The sequence below is a fragment of the Hordeum vulgare genome, chromosome 3H (assembly GCF_904849725.1).
Source record: "Hordeum vulgare subsp. vulgare chromosome 3H, MorexV3_pseudomolecules_assembly, whole genome shotgun sequence".
NCBI lineage: Eukaryota > Viridiplantae > Streptophyta > Magnoliopsida > Poales > Poaceae > Hordeum > Hordeum vulgare.
In genome coordinates, this window is record NC_058520.1 from 397,196,842 (window position 1) to 397,218,850 (window position 22,009).

At 43.2% G+C, this 22,009-nt stretch overlaps 1 pseudogene; it reads left to right on the plus strand.

Moving 5' to 3' along the window:
- The window catches only part of LOC123441790, a 31,149-nt pseudogene extending 12,015 nt beyond the window's left edge, over window positions 1-19,134 (plus strand).
- The last annotated feature ends 2,875 nt before the right edge of the window (window positions 19,135-22,009 follow it).

Sequence of the window (22,009 nt, forward strand, 5' to 3'; positions counted from 1 at the left end):
TGTGTCTAGAGTTGTGTTGTGATATCTTCCCGTGAGTCCTTGGGTTTGATCGTACGCATTTGCGTGTATGGTTAGCGCACGATTAAGCCGAGGGCGTCACATATATCTACTTGATGAAGCATAAGTCTGAAACATTTGAAAGGTTCAAACAATTTCAGAGTGAGGTTGAGAATCAATGTGATAGAAAAATAAAGTGTCTACGATCTGATCGTGGAGGAGAATATTTGAGTCATGAGTTTGGCACACACCTGACGCCGCCTGGCACACCGCAACGTAACGGAGTGTCTAAACGTAGTAATCGCACTTTATTAGATATGGTACGATCTATGATGTCTCTTACCGACTTACCGCTATCATTTTGGGGATACACATTGGAAACTGCAGCATTCACTTTAAATAGGGCACTGTCTAAATCCATTGAGATGACACCGTATGAATTATGGTTTGGCAAGAAACCTAAGCTGTCGTTTCTAAAATTTTGGGGCTGTGATGCTTATGTGAAGAAACTTCAACCAGAAAAGCTTGAACCCAAGGCGGAGAAATGCGTATTCATAGGATACCCTAAGGAAACTATTGGGTATACCTTCTATCTTAGATCCAAAGGTAAAATCTTTGTTGCCAAGAACGGATCCTTTCTAGAGAAAGAGTTTCTCTCGAAACAAGTGGGAGGAAAGTAGAACTTGATGAGGTAATTGTACCCCCTCTCGAAACGGAGAGTAGCGCAGTGCGGGAAATTGTTCCTGTGGCGCCTACACCAACTGAAGAGGAAGTTAATGATGATGATCATGAAGCTTCGGATCAAGTTGCTACTGAACCACGAAGGTCCACAAGGGTACGTTCCGCACCAGAGTGGTACGACAACCCTGTGATGGAAATCATGTTGTTAGACAATGGTGAACCTTCAAACTATGAAGAAGCAATGGCGGGACCGGATTCCAACAAATGGCTTGAGGCCATGAAATCCGAGATAGGATCCATGTTTGAGAACAAAGTATGGACTTTGGTGGACTTGCCCGATGATCGGCGAGCCATAGAAAATAAATGGATCTTCAAGAAGAAGATTGACGCAAACAGTAATGTGACCGTTTATAAAGCTCGACTTGTCGCAAAGGGTTTTCGACAAACTCAAGGAGTTGACTACGATGAGACTTTCTCTCCCGTAGCGAAGCTGAAGTCAGTCTGAATCATGTTAGCAATTGCCGCTTTTCATGATTATGAAATTTGGCAAATGGACGTCAAAACATCGTTCCTTAACGGGTATCTTAAGGAAGAGTTGTGTATGATGCAACCAGAAGGTTTTGTCAATCCTAAGAGTGCTAGCAAAGTATGCAAGCTCCAGCGCTCCATCTATGGGCTGGTGCAAGCATCTCAGAGTTGGAACATTCGCTTGAATGAGGTGATTAAAGCGTTTGGGTTCATACAGGTTTATGGAGAAGCCTGTTTGTATAAGAAAGTGAGTGGGAGCTCTGTAGCTTTTCCCATACTATACGTGGATGACATATTATTGATGGGGAATGATATAGAATTATTGGAGAGCATAAAGGCCTACTTGACTAAGAGTTTTTCAATGAAGGACCTTGGAGAAGCTGCATACATATTAGTCATCAAGATCTATAAAGATAGATCGAGACGCCTCATAGGTCTTTCACAAAGTACATACCTTGACAAGATATTGAAGAAGTTCAATATGGAAAACTCGAAGAAGGGGTTCTTGCCAGTTTTGCAAGGTAAGAGATTGAGTAAGACTCAGTCACCGACCACGGCAGCAGATAGAGAGAAGATGAGTACTGTCCCCTATGCTTCAGCCGTAGGCTCTCTAATGTATGCCATGCTGTGTACCAGACCTGATATAAACCTTGCCATAAGTTTGGTGGGGAGGTACCAAAGTGATCCCGGTATGGAACACTGGATAGCGGTCAAGAATATCCTTAAGTACCTAAAAAGGACTAAGGAGATTTTTCTCGTTTATGAAGGTGACGAAGAGCTCGTCGTAAAGAGTTACGCCGATGCTAGCTTCGACACGGATCCGGATGACTCTAAGTCACAAACCGGATACGTGTATGTTTTGAATGGTGGGGCAATGAGCTGGTGCAGCAGCAAGCAAGACGTCGTGGCAGCATCTACATGTGAAGCGGAGTACATAGCTGCTTCGGAAGCGACTCATGAAGGGATCTGCATGAAGGAGGTCATCACCAATGTTGTAGTGGTTCCAAGCGTGTCAGGTCCGATGACACTCTTCTGTGATAACACTGGAGCCATTGCCATAGCCAAGGAGCCTAGATTTCACCGAAAGACCAAGCACATCCAACGCCGCTACAACTCCATCCAGGACCAGGTCCAGAGAGGAGTCATAGATATTTGCAAAGTACACATGGATCTGAATATTGCAGACCCGTTGACTAAACCTCTTCCTCGAGCAAAACATGATCAACACCACAATGCTATAGGTATTCGATTCATTACAATGTAGCTAGATTATTGACCCTAGTGCAAGTGGGAGACTGTTGGAAATATGCCCTAGAGGCAATAATAAAATGGATATTATCATATTTCCTTGTTCATGATAATCGTCTATTGTTCATGCTATAATTGTATTAACAGGAAACAATAATACATGTGTGAATAAATAGATCACAATGTGTCCCTAGCAAGCCTCTAGTTGGCTAGCTCGTTGATCAATAGATGATCAAGGTTTCCTGATCATGGACATTGGATGTCATTGATAACGGGATCACATCATTAGGAGAATGATGTGATGGACAAGACCCAATCCTAAGCATAGCACTAGATCGTGTTGTTCGTATGCTAAAGCTTTTCTAATGTCAAGTATATTTTCCTTCGACCGTGAGATTGTGCAACTCGCGGATACCGTAGGAGTGCTTTGGGTGTATCAAACGTCACAACATAACTGGGTGACTATAAAGATGCACTACGGGTATCTCCGAAAGTGTCTGTTGGGTTGGCACGAATCGAGGTCGGGATTTGTCACTCCGTGTGACGGAGAGGTATCTCTGGGCCCACTCGGTAGAACATCATCATAATGAGCTCAATGTGACTAAGTATTTAGTCACGGGATGATGTGCTACAGAACGAGTAAAGAGACTTACTGGTAACGAGATTGAACAAGGTATGGGATACTGATGATCGAATCTTGGGCAAGTTCTATACCGACAGACAAAGGGAATTGTATACGGAATTGATTGAATACTTGACATCGTGGTTCATCCGATGAGATCATCATGGAACATGTGGGAGCCACCATGGGTATCCAGACCCCGCTGATGGTTATTGGCCGGACAGGTGTCTCGGTCATGTCTGCATGCCTCCCGAACCCGTAGGGTCTACACACTTAAGGTTCGATGACGCTAGGGTTATAGGGAATTGTTATACGAGGTTACCGAAGGTTGTTCGGAGTCCTGATGAGATCTCGGACGTCACGAGGAGCTCCGGAATAGTTTGGTGGTAAATATTGATGTATAGGATGGATGGGCTTAGACGCAGGAAATGTTTCGGGCACCACCGGCAATGTGCCGGGACCACCGGAAGGGTTCCAGAGGCCCACAGGGAGGGGCCACCAGCCCCGGGAGGCTACATGGGCCAAGTGTGAGAGGGAACCAGCCCCTAGGTGGGCTGGTGCGCCCCCCACACCTAGCCCAAGGTGCCCAAGAGAGGGAAGGGGGGAAACCCTAGCGCTGGTGGGCCTAAGGCCCACCACGGGGTGCGCCACCCCCTCCTCCCCTCCTGGCCGCCACCTCCTGCCCCATCTAGGGCTGCCGCACCCCTTAGGGGTGGGAACACTAAGTGGCGCGCCACCCTCCCCTTCCCTCTATATATAGTGGGGGGTTTGGCCATTGGAGACACGAAAATTTCTCTCTCTCTCGGCGCAACCCTGTCTCTCTTCTTCCTCCTCTCCCATGGTGCTTGGCGAAGCCGTGCCGAGAGACCTCGTCGTTCCATCGCCGTCACGCTGTCGTGCTGACGGAGCTCTTCCCCAACCTCTCCCTCCTCCTTGCTGGATCAAGGTGCGGGAGACGTCACCGGGCTGCACGTGTGTTGAACGCGGAGGTGCCGTGGTTCGGCACTAGATCGGAATCACACCGCGATCTGAATCGCAGCGAGTATGACTCCATAAACCGCGTTCTAGAAACACTTCCGCTTAGCGATCTTCAAAGGTATGAAGATGCTCTCACCCCTCTCTCGTTGCTGGTTTCTCCATAGGAAGATATGAATATGGTGTAGGAAAGATTTTTAATTTTGCTACGTTACCCTACATATACCAATATCTAATTAAGTCATTGGTGAAGGAAAGAAAATAACAATATCCACTGCGCCTTGATACGTCCCAAATGTATCTATTTTAAACACTTTTGCTCTTGTTTTGGACTCAAATTTACATGATTTGATTGAAACTAACCCGGATTGACATTGTTTTCAGCAAAAGTGTTATTGGTCTTGTTTTGTACATAAATAGAAGTTCTCAGAATTGAACAAATTTTTTTGTGGATTTTTTATTAATATATAAAAATAATGGAACGAAAACTCACGACAGGGGGGCACCTATTGGTGCCAAGCCAACAGGGTGCGCCCAACCCCTTGACCCACCCTTATGGCTTTGGGCTACCTCATGGCTCCTCCGACCTTAACTCGAGTCCTACAAATTCCTAATTCTGGAGAAAAAAATAAGAGATAAGTTTTCATCGTGATTTATGAGATGGAGCCGGTGCCACCTCCTGTGCTTCAAGAGGAGGGTTGATCTGGAGTCCGTTTGGGGCTCCGGAGAGGGGGATTTGTTGCCCTCGTCATCACCAACCCTTGTTCGTCAACACCATCATGATGCCCACCACCGGGAGTGAGTAATTCGTTTGTAAGCTTGCTGGACGGTGTTGGGATTGGAAGAGATTGACGATGTAATCGAGTTATTTTGATAGGGATTGATCCCTATCATCCACTATGTTGTGAGATTGATGTTGCTATGACTTTGCTATGCTTAATGCTTGTCAATGGGGCCCGAGTGCCATGTTTTCAGATCTGAACCTATTATGTTTTTATGAATATGAGAGTGTTTTGGATCCTATATTGCAAGTTGTATGCACCTATTACGTGTCATGATCCGCATACCCTAAGGTGACAATAATTGGGATTCTTTTCAGTGATTGTCATAGTTTGAGGAGTTCATGTATTCACTATATGTTAATGCTTTGTTCCGGTTCTCTATTAAAAGGAGGACTTAATATCCCTTAGTTTCCTTATGGACCCTGCTAGCACGGGAGGGTAGGACAAAATATGCCATGCAAGTTCTTATTGCAAGCACGTATGACAATATATGGAATACATGCCTACATTACATTGATGAATTGGAGCTAGTTCTGTGTCGCTCGAGTGTGTAACTGATACATGATTGATGTCATCTAAATCATTATCCATCACTTGTCCATGTGCCTATGCTTTTCATATAATGAATCTTGCTAAGTTGATATTGTTGTTGCTATTGTTACAATCACTACAAAACTTCTACTGTTATTGCTACTGTTCAAAATACTATTTTGTTGTGGTGCTAAAGGTTTTGCTATAGAGAGAGATATCCCTAGGTGTGGTTGAATTGACAACTCAACTGCTAAGACCAATAAATATTTTTTGGATCCCCTTGGGTTGAATCAATAAGTTAGGTTGTAATACTACGTGTAAAGACTGTTGCGATCCCCTATACTTGTGGGTTATCAAGATTATTTTTCTGGTGCCGTTGCAGGAGAGCATAACTCTATTTATTGTGTTCACTTGTGGTTATCAAATTGTCACTATGAAGAATCTGAAAGATACCAGAACCAAGGGCATACCCTCTAAGACAAGGGGAGGTAAGGAACTGCCATCTAGCTCTGCTTTTGATTCACCTACTGTTTTGAATGAGCTTATGACACTACCACTTGCTAATCGTTCTGATATGTTGCAAGTACTTGATGATGCTACTTCTGAAACTTATGGTGATGCTACTGCTATGTTTGATACAAATGAATCCGTTCCACTGAATGAATTACTTGATTCTCATATTGCTAAAGGTGGAGAACTTGAAAATGCCGAAATTGATGAAGATTATGAATCACCCATTATGCCTAGTTCTTCTAATAGATATGAATCGCCTGATGTACCTGAGGGTTATGTTATGGATGGGGACATATCTAGAGACATTTTTGCTAGTAATGATATAGATTATTTGAGAAAATTGCGATGCAGATTGAAAGAAAAATCTATGATGGAGAAAACGAAATATGATCCTAAATTTGCTACTTCTCCTATATGTGTTGCTGATAAGAATTATGAATTCTCTGTTAATCCTGAGTTAATCACTATAGTAGAATCTCATCCTTTCCACGGTTATGAAACTGAAACTATTGTGGCACACCTCACTATATTGAATGATATTGCCACTTTGTTTGCTCATGAGGAAAATATGCGCTATTACTATAACCTTAAGCCTTGTCCTTTCTCGCTAAAAGGCGATGCTAAGGAATGGTTCCTCACTCTTGCCCCTAGTTGTGTGCGTAGCCCCCGGGATATGATTTATTACTTCACTAAAAAAATTTACTGCTCATAAAAAACAAGCTACTTTACATGAAATATTTAACTTTGTGCAAATGGAAAAAATAGAATCTCCCTCAAGCTCGGGGGGCGCTTCTCTAGTTACTTAGAGTTTTGCCTGATCATCCTCTCAAGAAAAATGAAATACTTGATATCTTTTATAATGGACTAACCGATGCTTCTAGGGACTACCTAGACAGTTGTGCTCGTTGTGTTTTGAGGGAACAAACTATTGGACAAGCTGAAGAACTACTGAATAATATATTGAGAAATTCAAATGATTGGACACTTCCTGAACCATCGCGAGAACCTATTCAAAATAAGAGAGGTATTCTATTTCTTAGTCCTGAAGATATGTAAGAAGCTAAGAGAACTATGAAAGAAAAATGTATTAAATCTGAAGATGTTAAAAATTTACCACCTATTGAAGAATTACATGGACTTGATATCCCTACACAAGTAGTAGAGGTAAATTCCCTCCGTATATTTGATGCAAGTATTATACCTTACACAAAAATTCCTACTCAATGCATGTATGAGTTTGATAACTACATTGTCAAGCAATAATATTTAAAAAATTATGTCAAAGATCCCCTATCAAATTTTTTTATGTCAAAGATCAATTACAACGAAATGCTATGATGATTGATCGCTTGAGTGACTTAATGTTTACAATTTCTAATGATGTTAAAGGTCTATGTAAACATGATTCCATGGTTTATAGTCAACTAGATCAAGTTTCTAAGTCGCAAAATGATTTGCTTATTGAAATGAATAGTAACAGGAATGATCATGTTGTTAGAGTAATGACTAGAGGAGGTAGAATGACTCAGGACCCTCTTTATCTTGAAGGTGATCCTAAAAGAATTGAACAAGATTCTTAGAGAATTAAAGTTCATGCACCTGGTCCATCTAAAAAGAAAAGAAAAAGATAAACGATAGAACTATGCATGCTTCTAGTGAACATGTTATAGAAAAGCCCACTGAGAATCATAATGAGATTTCTATTCTGATGCCGAGACACAATATAGTAGTGAAAATTTACCTAGTGATAATCAAAATGAAAATGATAACAAAGATTTTCTTGTTGATGCTCAACCAGATAGTAATAAATAACTTGAAAATGATGTGGAAATAGAACCTGTTGAGGATCTTGATAACCCACATCCTAAAAATAAACGTTATGATAAGAAATACCTTGTTGCCAGGAAACATGGTAAAGAAAGAGAACCAAGGGTTCAGAAATCCATGCCATTCCCTCGTAAGCCTTTCAAGAGTAAGGACGAGGAGGAGTTTGAGCGCTTTGCTGAAATGATTAGATCTGTCTTTTTACGTACTCGTTTGAGTGATATTGTGAAGATCCCTCGATATGCTAAATATATGAAAGATAATATTACCAACAAAAGACATATACCTAAAACTGAAATTGCCACTATGCTTGCTAATTACCCTTTTGATGGTGGAGTGCCTAATAAGTTGGGAGATCCTGGTATACCTACAATACCTTGCTCCATTATACGAAGTTATGTTAAAACTGTTTTATGTGATCTAGGAGCTGGTGTTAGTGTTATGGCTTTCTCTTTATATAAAAGACTTGATTTGAATAAGCTTACACCTACTAATATATTTTTGCAAATGTGTGCTAAATCTACCGCTATACCTATTGGAATTGTGAGGATGTCCCCGTCGTGGTTGCAAATGTTACTAACTTAACAGACTTTGTTATTCTTAAGGTGCCCGAGGATGACAACATGTCGATCATCCTTTGTAGACCCTTTTTAAATATTGCAAGGGTTGTTATTGATTGCAACAAAATCAAGGTTACTTTTCATGTCAATGGTAAACAACATATAATGCATTTTTCGAGGAAACAAGCCTCGGTGTAGAGTATTAATATAATTGAGCAAGTGGCTACAATTACTATTGGAGCGTTTAAATTTCATCTTCCTACTGCCAAGAATAAATATGATATTCTCATTGTTGGGGAGATGCAAAAAACCCATTGAGGTAACTTAGTGTTATATGGAAGTTCTTCGGTTTCATCAATCACAAACAATTGTTAATAAGACTTGATCAACCTTATTAATGGATCCTTTTTGAGAGATATGTGCTCGATGAATTTAGTAAGCACAATTTGTGTGCCTATAATTTACTCTTTGTTATTTTTAGTAGAATAAAAGAAATGCCATGATTATCCAGTTTTTTGAATTATTCCATGGAATAAAGATGGCCCAAAAATAAAAAGTCTCGGAATGCCACAAAATCTTTACATGAATTTTTCTAGAATATTTGAAAAAAATTGGCGCTGAAAACACCCCTAGGGTGCACCTATTGGTGCCAAGTCAAGAGGGAGTGTCCACGCCCTTATGGCTTGGGGGACCCATAGGTAGCCCCTCACTTATCCATTCAGCCCACTCTTCCTCCCACCTCTAGAGAAAATTCCCGTTTGCTCCCTCCCTCGTGCTCTTGCTCCCAAATCTGAGATTTTTGATCTCTTTGCTCGGAACTCCGTTTCTGAAACTGTTTTGAGGGATAGCTCCTTGGTATGTGACTCTCACATTGCTCCAAATAGTTTTTGATTTAGTAGATTATATTTTGCACAATCAGATGCTCTTGGTGCTATTGAAAATGAGATTGCATGTATAATTCTTTGAGTTCCAAGTAGTATGAATGCTTGATATGGCCTCCAGGCATCTATATGGGTAGTTGCTATCAATATTATCAATTTTTATTGACATAATTTTGTGGTCCAAAAATTACAAAAATTTGTTCGTAGAAAGATGAATATGAATATAAGGGAGTTGTTGGGCGTGTCTAGCACCAAGACATCAACCTCCCTCAAAACATGGAGGTTAGGCCGTACGAATGGCCACATGCACCTTTCATGACGGAATACCAAGAGTTCATGCACTTCATTGCAAATGTCGGGCTAACTAACTTCCTCACAGATGTGTGTGATTAATAGTAGCTCCTCACAAAATCCTTTATGCAAAATATCTATTTTCTGCATAGGCTCAATATTCCCATGGTATGCTTTGATTTATACACTTAACACTTTGAAATACCATTCACCTAGTTCTACCAGATATGTTTGATTCCCCGTGACGGGGAATTATGTGAGCCTAAACTCGAGGAGTTCGAGGACTTCCTCCTTACTTTAACTGTGGGAGAAACTAGGGGTGTATCAAACGCAAGAGCCACCAGTTTGCATTTTCCTCTTGTGCGCTACTTTGCTTTATTTATAGGAAAATGTTTAATTGCTATGGAGCAATGTGCGATCTCAGTGCCCCTACCCTTGCTATCTTGTGTCATGCATTATTTGGTGATAAGACATTCATCTTAGGAGCTATCACTGCATGATGCCTTTATGGTAACCGGGCCAGGGGAAAGATCCAAGGTGGTATTTATGCCACTTGTTTAGCAAAACACTTTGAAAACAATATACGCCCCACTGATTACTTGTTACCTAAGGTTTATCTGGATTACTAGTCCATGTTAGAGCATCAATTTATTGATGAACCTGAACCTCCCCACCACATTCTTTATAGCGTGGTATATAGAGAGAAGACTGACGATGTTATTTTGTTGCGTGCACCCTCTTTGTTTAATTATCGTGCTAGGAACGGATATGTTGTCATGTCATCGGATATAATTGTTTATCAGAACAAGTTTTCTCAGGGAAAGGCCGATGCTCATGCTTGGGATACTCAAGTACCCCATCCCAACTATTTTCCTCCTGGACCAGATGGCTACTATGGATGGTGATCGCCAAGCTAGGCCAAAAGCCTATTCTAGGGGGAGTATGTATTTCTCACCGACATTATATTCATGTCCGCACACTTCATTGAAATTGTTGGTGTTCAACCTCTTTCATTGTATATGATCCAGGATGCAGAAAAGCAGGTTCGCATTATTCGTGAAAAGTTGAAAACAGCCCAGTCTCGTCAAAAGAGCTAATATGATCGTCATCATAAGGTTGTGACCTTTGAAGTTGACGAGAAGGCTTACCTTCGGGTTACACCTTTGAAGGGTACCCATCGATTCGGTATCAAGTGCAAGTTGGCTCCTCGTTACATTGATCCTTTTCGCATTCTTGCCAAATGAGGAGAAGTTGCCTACCAGTTGGAACTTCCTCGCATCTTTCCAAGGTTCATGATGTCTTCCACGTCTCGCAACACATGCGTTGCTTTTCGGATCCCATCCGTGAAGTGGACCACGAAACGCTTGATCTCCAAGATAACCTTTCATACCGAGAATACCCTGTGCGTATTCTTGATCAAGTTGAGCGTACCACTCGACGTCGAAACCTCAAGTTTCTTAAAGTTCAATGGTCAAATCATTCTGAAAAGGAGGCAACATGGGAAAGAGAGGATCGTCTCCGACTTCAGTATCCCGCGCTATTCCCGACGACTTCTAAATCTCAGGACGAGATTCTTTTGAGTGGGGGTGAGTTGTCACATCCCTGGATCCCTAACTAGGGTTTAGTATTTGTGCTCATGTTTTCTTCCATTGCATTCAAGAATTTGAAACAAACTCCAAAGAAGTGGTGAAACTCAAACCAAAAACCCTAGCCACTTCTTATTCAAAGGAAATTCAAATCTTGTCAAAATCAATGAACCCAAAATGGCCTTCTTAAAAGTTCAATATTTCTCATAAATATTGAAAACAAATTATCACGGGATAAAACTATTTTCAAATCACTTTTGGCATTTTATTTTTAAACTAGCAAGTCTCTGAAATCAAACTTATATTTGAATTCAAAAATATATAGTTTTCAAAAATGCTGAAAACTTTATGGGTGATTGGAAATATTCCAACTAACACCCTAGCATTTTTCAAATTATTTTTAGTTTGCTTTTTGAAGCCAAAATAAATAGAAATCAATGTTAGCAAATAAAACAGAAACAGAAATAGCAGAAAATGAAAAAAACCCTATTCTACGCTTACCTACGAGGCCCAACCCACCAGGGGCAGGGTCGTCTTCTTCCTCTGCCTTCTGGCACACGAGAGAACGACCACGGCGGCCTCCTCCACCTCCTGCTTCGCCGTGGCGTCCTCTGGTGCCCCCCAGGACATCGCGACAACGGGGATGACTACCCCGAGCGCGTCCCTATCCATCCCCGCTCTCCATTCCTCCCCTCCTCTCGGTTTCTTCCCTCTCCTCCTGCCGCCATTGACAGAAGCTTGAGCTCGAGGAGCCCGAGCTCTCTGGCCACAGGGAAGCCTTCCCGAGTGTTCCATCCTCTCTGCAACGTAGAGCTCGACACGCACGTCAACGAAACCGTCCTCACCGATCCCTCCAACGCCCCCTGTGCCGTCGTCTTCAACCTTCGGCCGCCGGCAAATCGACGGTGGATCGCCGGCTACAGCCCCTCCCCGAGCAGTCTGTGCCCAGCTTCGCCTCCACCGTGAGCCTGCGAGCATTTCCCCTCTGTTTCCCCTCTCTTTCCGGCACTCTAGCCCCGAGACCCATGAACCCGAGCTCCGACAGCTGCCTCGGCTCGTCGCCGGCATGCTCCGGCCACCCATAGCCCCTCCTGTTGCCCGTAGAGGATGAGGCCGAGCCTGGGGATCATCCCAGTGCTCTCGGCACTCGATCCCGAACACCACAACGCGATTTGGTGCGTCTCCGGCGAAGACCCGCCGCGGATCTGTTCGCCGCCGGTCAGTCTCCGGCGCGGGACGATGTGGCCGACCTAATCCCGGTGGATTAGCGCTAAGTAGCCACTGACAGTGGGCCATAGCAGTGGGTCAAACCCACTTAGGGGCTGGTCAGCGCGGGATTAGCTCCTGAGACGCTGACCAGTGGGCCCCACCTGTCAGGTTTGACCTGCTGACGCAATGCTGACATGGTTATGACGCAATAAAGAGTTTTTCTATTTTAAAATAATTCCAGAAAATACCCAAAACTTCTAAAAATCATAGAAAATAATCTGTAACTCCAATGAAAATAATTTTTATATGAAAAAGTATCAGAAAAATCCAAGGAATCTGATTTTGATATTTTCAAACATGTTTGAAAATGTGAACATCACCAAACAGATTAAATGATGATTAGGATAACCATATTAAGTAATATAGATTTGGAATTTGAAATCCATTTGAATTCCACTTCAAATATTATTACCAAACAATGATCTGGAACAATCAGCACCTCAAAATACCATCTTCATGCATGCTAAAACAAGATTACCTGAGCGTCACGTCGAATCAATTAAAAAGGGTATTTGAAAATACCTTGTTTGAAGTGATATTTGAATCTTGATTCCAATCAACTTCAACTTAAGAAATGGTAGTCACATTAGCCTACCACCTTCCATTTTCATGCCATGCTCATGCATTATCTTGTTGCATATGATTGTTATTGTTCTTACCGGTAGGCCCCGCTCCTCCGGATTCCACCGAATATCCGACTGATGGATATTGTCCTTGTGCTGAGCAACAAGGCAAGCAACCATTTTGATCATCCCGATAAATCCCATGTTCTCGCTCCTGCTCTCATTTCTTGCATTAGGGCAAATGTTTCCACTACTTTTACTACGTTAGTTGAACCCACTTCCTTTGCATGACCTGTCTTTGTCACAGTAAATAGTTGAACCTTGTCACCTAGCATACCTGGTAGATGCTTGAGCCATGATGTGCCTTATCCTGCTATGCATGCTATGCTTAGAGTTGTGTATAGTCTGTCATCTGGGTGATGAACAGAATTGTGAGAATGTGTTCAGTAAGTAAAGGTTGTGTGTTGAACCTGATTTGGTAAAGGTACCGGTGAAAGGCTATGTAGGAGTACATGGCGGGTTGTTTCATTGGAACCGTCCTTAGGAACTGAGTTCCGTGTATGTAATCCAAGACTAGATACTACCACACGTTGGGATACTTAATTGACCCTCTCGACTTATTAATCGCTTAGTACTCGGTCCAGGAGTTGCAATTAGTTTCTGGTGTTTATAGTCATGCCGGAGGCCGTGCGTAGCGCTGACCTTAGAGGTGGGCTATGATGCGGTAGGCAGTGGCACGGTGTACCAAGTGGCACCCGGATGGTGGGCTTGGGAACCCTGCGCACATTGTTTGGGGCCGTGGCGGAAACCTCGGTCGGGCTTCCGTGCGGGTTACCCTCAGATAGGCGATAGACCTGGACTAAGTATTAGCCTGGTTAACGGTCATGGCCGACTCCCTCGCTGGGCTTCCGCTTGAAGGTTGCCGAGGTGCATGACGTGCACATGGCGATAAGTGGCGAGAGCGTGTGTGAAGAAGTACACCCCTGCAGGGTTATGATCTATTCGAATAGCCGCGTCCGCGGATATGGACTACTTGGAGACATATGTTGTTCATAGATAACTTTAATGGCTACTCATAAAATTGTCAAGATAAGCGTGAGTGTCGTGGACGGCATTTCCGCATGAAGACGGAATGATTCCACGATGGAGTATTATTGTGGTGTTAGTGGACTCGTGTGCAAGAAATCAAAGTTGTCAAAACTAATTTAAAATGCAAGTTGTCTAGCCACGAGTCAAATGCTGGCTTTCCGCATGAAACCCCACAACTCCTTATTGATACATTGCATGACTAGATAGCTTATCCTAAAGTCTTGCTGAGTACTTTTGTACTCATGTTTGCTTAATAATTGTTGCAGAGGTTGTTAATGACCCTAATGGAGGGTTCTTCCTAGACATCGACGACGACGAGTAGCTGGTATCCCACCTATGATCTGGCCCTAGGATGGGTCTGTAGATAGTCAGGCCATGTGCCTTTGTCTTTCCTTCTGTGTGTACTCAGACAGCTTTACTCTTCCGCTGGTTTGTAAGAATTGTGTGTATGACTTGTGATGATGGGTCGTGAGACCCCTACCTTGTAATATTATGTGTGTGGCTCTTCCGAGCCTTCTAAATAAAGTTTGTATGTTTATGGTTATGTTGTGATGCCATCGATGTATCTATACATATCGGTATGCCATGCGTACGTGTGTTGTACTTGATATGTATGGGGTTCAATTACCTAGCCGTAGGCTTTAGTAGCATTCCTTACAGGGAAATGCCTCTTTATGATCCAACGAGCCATGGTAGTTCGCTACTGCTCTGGACACATTGGTTGACCGGCATGTGTCCTTCTTAGCTGATGTGTTTGTCCCCGTTGGGGAAATGTCACGCGATGTAATGGAGTCCTTGTAGCTTGCTACGACTCGTCTACATTCGTTGGTGACCGACACCTGCTTTGCTGGATCATGTATGCGTGTCCCTGTGCGGAACTACCGCTTTGGTTTATGACTAGACATGTTGATCCGGATTCTTTGTCATTGGATTGCTAGCGACACAATTGCATACGCGAGTCAAAAGGCGCAAACGGTCCCGGCTAAGGTAAGGCTGCAGCCGTGGGGATAACCGTGCGTGAGACCGCAAAGAGATGCGATGTGTTACACGCTGGATTCCTATGGCTTAGGATCGGGGTCCCGACAGAGCTTTCCTGTGTAAATAGTTTTCTCGTTTTTGTCTTTTCTTTATTTATTTGATTCCTTCATAAAAACCAAAAACTCCAAAAATATTTAGTGTGTTTCTCCAACTTTTTTTGAGTCATTGAAAGGAAAAGATCATGATGAAAATGTTGAGCGGCTCCCATATGAATTATTGTTGATATGACAAAAGAGCCTATAGTATCTTGTCTTTTCCTTTGCATAAATTATTTCATAGATTTCAACTTGTCGACGACACACTTGCACTATTATTATTTTCACACCATTCGATCGTGAAAGTGAAAGGCAATAATGATGATATTTGATGAAGTGATCGTGGTAAAGGAAGCTGGTATGAACTCTTCTTGTTTTCCGTTTCTATAAATATGTTTAGCTTGTTCAATTTTGATTCAACATATTATGAGTAAACATGTTTATGATGACAATTAGAGATTATAGTTGCTTATTCCATGCTTAAATATCTAGGAGTGGATAATGATTTATCTTATGTGTCAACATTCATTAAATGGCTGTGATGTGGTATGGTAGTATGGTATTTCCCTGTCAGTAATTCGAGCGGCTTGACTTGGCCCATGTGCAAACATTTAGTTGATTTAAACCCAATGTACTCTTCATGATATTTAAATTGAGAGTATTCATATCCTACTAATGCTAGTGTTCAATGGCAATTATTCCCAATGCATCATTATGTCCGATTTCGCTCTCTAGCTGGTCCCGTCTCAATCTATTGCTAGCCTTCACATGTACTCCCTCTGTAAACTAATATAAGAGTGTTTAGATTACTAAGATAGTGTTCTAAATACTCTTATATTAGTTTACGGAGGGAGTACTAAGAAGGAATATTGTTTGTGCATCCAAATTTCTAGACCCAAGTTATGCCAAATGAGTCCACCATACCTACCTATATGCGGCCTTACCGTGTTGTTCCAAGTAAATTTGCATGTGCCACCTCTAAACATTCAAATAAACATATGTTTTTTGTGCTCGTAACGCTCATGGAGCGATAGGACGGTCGGTATTTTCCATGCTAAGCGGTTATTCTCAAGATGGGTGTGTATTCACCTGTCATTGCACGAGAGAGCCTGGTAAAAAGGATGCATAGTCTTGCATAATCAAAATAAATTAAACAAAACTCCCGGGATAGTTCAAATATTGGAGGACACCGAAGGATTCGGTCAGCCATGGCTTGTGTATGTATGATGGATGGGAGTAAACTTTATATTTCCACTTCGGAACCGCCAATAATATGTTCAGCATGGAAGATATTGAAATCTCTATTGTGAGATTGATAGGAAAAGAACACCACCAAAAATTACAATTTCATGTTAGTTTTAAACCTTGAGCTCTGGCACCCCTGCAAACCAATGCTTCTCTCTCTGAAGGGCGTTTCTATTTACTTTTATATTGTTTATTTTCATGTTCTTTTCCTTCATTTGAGTCATCATCCCTACTAATAAAAGCACGAGAGAGCTGATCCAACTCGCCATCTCAGTCGTTTAATTACATCATCACGGTCATAAACCATTGTTAACCAAATTGCTGGGTTCGTTAACGAAACCCTCCGTTAATCCCCCACTCTCCCTGCTGGGAACCGCTGCCACGCCCCCCACTCTGGCGAACTCCCGCCTCGCGCAGCCGCCTGCGCCTGCACCGCTGCCGCCCGTGCCCCCCCGGGTCCGTGCCGTGTGCCCCCCCCCCCCCCCCCCCCAACTCCTCCGCTTCCCACGGCCTAACAACGTCATCGTCAACATCTCCAACCGGGACTTCCCGCCGGGGCTGGAGCCGCTCTACTTCAACCAGTCGGGCCCCCGCATGCCGGTGCTCTGCAACCCCTTCAAGCCGGAACATGAGCCCGCGCCAGTGCGCCCCCGGCGAGGTCGACTTCAGCACGGCGTCCCCGGGAAGGAGCTGTGCACGACGGTGGGGCGGGTCACGCCGGCGGCCTACAACCAGATGACGGCGGCGGCGAGCATCAGCAGGGGGCTGTACGAGTACGGGCCGTTCCTCATGCAGCTCCAGGACTGCACCTTCGTCCGGGAGACCTTCTCCTCCATCAGCGTCAACAACTGCCCCGGCCTCAGGCACTAAAGCGGGATCGTCTACGACGGCCTCGTCGTCATGTCCGCCTCCGTCATGCTCTCCATCGTCTGCTGGATGGTGCACACCAGGCAGCGCCGCCGGCGCGCCCGCAGCGGCTAGCAGGTGTGATTCTGAATCTCAACATCCCACCACGGCTCCCCATCGAGCGGAGGTGGAGCCGATTCCTCGTCGGATCGATATTGTCCTAACTGTACAGCTGGCCGCAGGAAGGAGAGGAAGGAGATGGGAGGCCGTAGGGAGAGGTGGGTGTGGTGTGATCCTGCTGCCGCTGCTCGTCGGCCATCGGCTAGGTTGGCTTCAGGTGTCAGTGCCAACTTGGGTCGCTCAATTGACATCTGAATCGTCAGGTGAAACAGAGCATGTCTGAAGGTGGCCTACTCTTTTTTTTTCTTCATTTGCTAAAAGCTGATACCCAATCTTCTCTCATCTTGTTTTAAGGCAATCCTACTTCAAACTGTATGTTTTTAGGCAATCTCATCTTGTTTTTTATCCTAGAACTTTCTCTTCTGCAATCAATTTCTCCATACCTATTATTTCATAGTAGTACATGCTCTCCAATTAATGTATCAGACCTGTTATTTCATAGTTGTTCATTGACATATATGAATTATGACTCAATTTCTGCAGGCTCCCTTGATCACTATAGCTGCAAATGTTGGCGTTAATGGTGCTATATTTATTGTGAAGCTCCTGGAAGAAGGTAATGTTACTTTGGACTATGATGCAGCAAAAGGTTTGTGTGTTGTTTAAATGTGATTCAACTGTTCATTATGAATTGCCATAAAAATGGTATGTTTAATACTTCTCCAACATAGTAGTATTCTTTAGCTGTTCAGTATTTGTTTCCTGCATTTTCGGACTACCAGCGACAAAAGTTGTAATTTCCAGTAGTATTCCGCGTATGACCAAAATGTGGTTTTGAGGACAGAGCGGTATGATTTCTGCACCTATAATATGAGTGAGATGGGTTTTTAGGACAATTTTGGTATTGGATTAAGTATCAATGAGATTTGGCGAGTTCGGGTTTGAGATGCTTGCTTAGTTGCTTTAGAAGGAAGAATATATGGTCTATTTTGGTCCTACACATGGGGGTATTAGGTGAAATTCAAAGTTTTGATGCTTCTGGTTTTGGTGGAATCTCGCGAGCTAGCCGGTTTGGGCGCTTAACCCTGGAATCTTTTCTTTCCTGGTTGAGATGCGGTTGTGAAAATGATCAACCTTTTAGTAAAAATGGTGCAGGCGGATTAGAACTCATGCTACGGAAAGAGACTACAAAGGAATCCGTAAAGAGATAGTATGCAACTTGCTCTTATTGGTCGATCTAAATTAGGGTGTCGCTGATTTTCTTCGTACAACAAAATAGGCACATGTCGACTTGACTGCTTGTTTCTACTATGGTTGGCCTTCATAAGTAATGACATAATAAGGAGACTATGCTTCCATGAGTAATAACATAACATTGATTTTGGGATTCCCATGTTGAGTGAGTTCTAAACTTTTCCTTTGTTCCATCTACAACCATGCAATTTAGCTGAACAAATTAGTAACTCTCTTTAGCTAAAATTTCCAGTTATGCGATACATCGTAACCTTTAATAATTATGTACAGTAGAATTGGTGTCCTAAGTTTGGTAAATCAGTGCATACCCGTGCAATTTGTACATTCTTTTGTTGTTCAAATAATTCTGTGAAGATGGGTGTACTTACATATTATTATTTTTAGCTTAGTTTCATGCTTCTTGTGACTTCCATTACCCAAGTTATTTCTCACATGGTTTCTCTATTCATTTGCAACATGGTTCAAGGGATGTTCAAAGGATGTCAAGGCTGAAGTGCACACTTTTGAGGTTTTTGATTAAAAGGTCCTTCTGTTCGTGCTGATTGGTGTGCCGATTATAATCATATATGTACATGGCCACAAGGTCGCTGTTGGGACCCCGATCCTAAGCCATAGGAATCCAGCCTGTAACACATCGCATTCCTTTGCGATCTCACGCACGGTTAACTCCACGGCTGCAGCCTTACCTTAGCCGGGACCGTTTGCGTCTTTTGACTCACGTATGCAATAGTGTCGCTAGCATTCCAATGTCAAAGAACCCGGATCGACAAGTCTATTCATAAACCAAAGTGGCAGTGCCGCACAAGGACATGCATACATGATCCAACAAAGCAGGTGTCGGTCACCAGCGAATGTAGACGAGTCGTAGCAAGCTACAAGGACTTCATTACATCGCGTGACATTTCCCCAAATGGGACAGACACAGCAGCTAAGAAGGACACATGCCGGTCAACCAATGTGTCCGGAGCAGTAGCGAGCTACCAAGGCTCGTTGGATCACAAAGGGGCATTTCCTTGTAAGGAGTGTTACTAAAGTTCACGACTAGGTAATCGAACCCCATACATGTCAAGTACGACACACATACGCATGGCATACCGATATGTATAGATACATCGACGGCATCACAACATAACCATAAACATACAAGCTTTATTTAAGAGGCTCGGAAGAGCCACACACATAATATTACACATTAAGGGTCTCACGACCCATAATAGCAGTCATTCAGTTACAAGCCAGCGGAACAGTTTAAAACTGTCTGAATACAGACAGGTGCAACTAGAAGGCACATGGCCTGACTATACTACAGATCCAACGTAGGGCCAGATCGTAGCTGGGACACCAGCTACTCGTCGTCGTCGATGTCTACGAAGAACCCTCCATTAGGGTCATTAGCAACCTCTGCAACATCTATTAAACAAACATGAGTACGAAGGTACTCAGCAAGACTTTAGGATAACTATCTACTCATGCAATGTATCAACAAGGTATTGTGGGGTTTCATGCGGGAAGCCAGCATTTGACTCGTAGCTAGACAACTTGCATTTTTCAATAATTTTGACAACTTGATTTCTCGCACACGAGTCCACTAACACCACAACAATACACCATCGTGGAATCATTCCGTCTCCATATGGAAATGTCGTCCACGACACTCACGCTTATCTTGACAATTTTATGAGTAGCCATTGAAGTTATCTATGAACAACATATGTGTCCAAGTAGTCCATATCCGCGGACGCGGCTATTCGAATACATCATAACCCTGCAGGGGGGTACTTCGTCACACACGCTCTCGCCACTTATCGCCATGTGCACGTCATGCACCTCGGCATCCTTCAAGCGGAAGCCCAGCGAGGGAGTCGGCCACGACCGTTAACCACACTATTACCTAGTCTAGGTTTGTCGCCTATCTGAGGGTAACCCGCACGGAAGTCTGGCCGAGGTTTCCGCCACGGCCCCAAACGATGTGCGCAGGGTTCCCAAGCCCACCATCCGGGTGCCACTTAGTACACCGTGCCACTGCCTACCGCATCACAGCCCACCTCTCAGGTCAGCGCTATGCACGGCCTCCAACATGACTATAAACACCAGAAACTACTTGCAACTCCTGGACCGAGCACTAAGCGATTAATAAGTCGAGAGGGTCAATTAAGTATCCCAACGCGTGGTAGTATCTAGTCTTGGATTACATACACAGAACTCAGTTCCTAAGGACGGTTCCAATGAAACAACCCGCCATGTACTCCTACACAGCCTTTCACCGGTACCTTTACCAAATCAGGTTCGACACACAACCTTTGCTTACCGAACACATTCTCACAATTCTGTTCATCTCCCAGATGACAGACCACACACAACTCTAAGCATAGCATGCATAGCAGGATAAGGCACATCATGGCTCAAGCAACTACCAGGTACGCTAGGTTGCAAGGTTCGGCTATTTACTGTGACAAGGATAGGTCATGCAAAGAAACTGGGTTCAACTAACGTGGCAAAAACAGTTGAAGCATTTGATCCTAATGCAATAAGTAAGTGCAGGAGCAAGAACATGGGATTTATCGGGATGATCAAAATGGTTGCTTGCCTTGTTGCTCAGAGGAGTGACAATATCGTTCATACGGATATTCGATGGAATCCGGGGGAGCGGAGCCTACCGGAAGGAATGACAACAATCAATATCAAGCATATGCAATCAAGATGATGCATGAGCATGGCATGAGAATGCAAGGTGATATACTATTATAATTAACATGTATTAGGTTTGAAGTTGATTTGAATCACATTCAAATATCACTTCAAACGAGGTATTCTCGGATACCATTTTAATTGATTCGACCCGATGCTCAGATCAACTTGATGTTAACATGCATGGGATGACATGTTAAGTTGCTGGTTTGTAATTAGGACAGTATTTGATCATGTCAATCATAGTGCATTTCAAATATTTACCATATTCCATTTATAAAGTATTTATAAGAATTGACTTATTCAATAATCTACATGTTTGAGTTCTCTAACATTTTCAAACATGTTTGAAAATGGCATATTCAGATTCCTTGAATTTTTCTCATACTTTTTCATATATAAATTATTTTCATTGGAGTTACAAATTAATTTCTATGGATTTTTGAAGTTTTAAACATTTTTTGGAATTATTTCTATACTGGAAAATCCTTTTACTGCATCAGCATGACATCAGCAGGTCCAACTGGTCGTTGAAAGTCAAACCTGACCAGTGGGACCCACCGGTCAGTGTCTCTGGTCAATTTTAGATTAGGATTAATCTTATTTAGTTAATTAAACTCACTGGACCCACATGTCAGTGACTTATCAATTTAATTGATTTATTTTTATTATTTCTAAACTATCCAAAGGCTGGCCCCACACGTCAGTGGCTCAGGCTAGCTGAGATCCACCGGCGGCGAGGTCGTCCTCGCCGGCGGGGAGCCTCCGGCGATCACCAGTACGGTGGAGGGCATCGGAAACTCGCCTCCGACGGCCAAACTCACGGCAGAGACCACGGGAAGA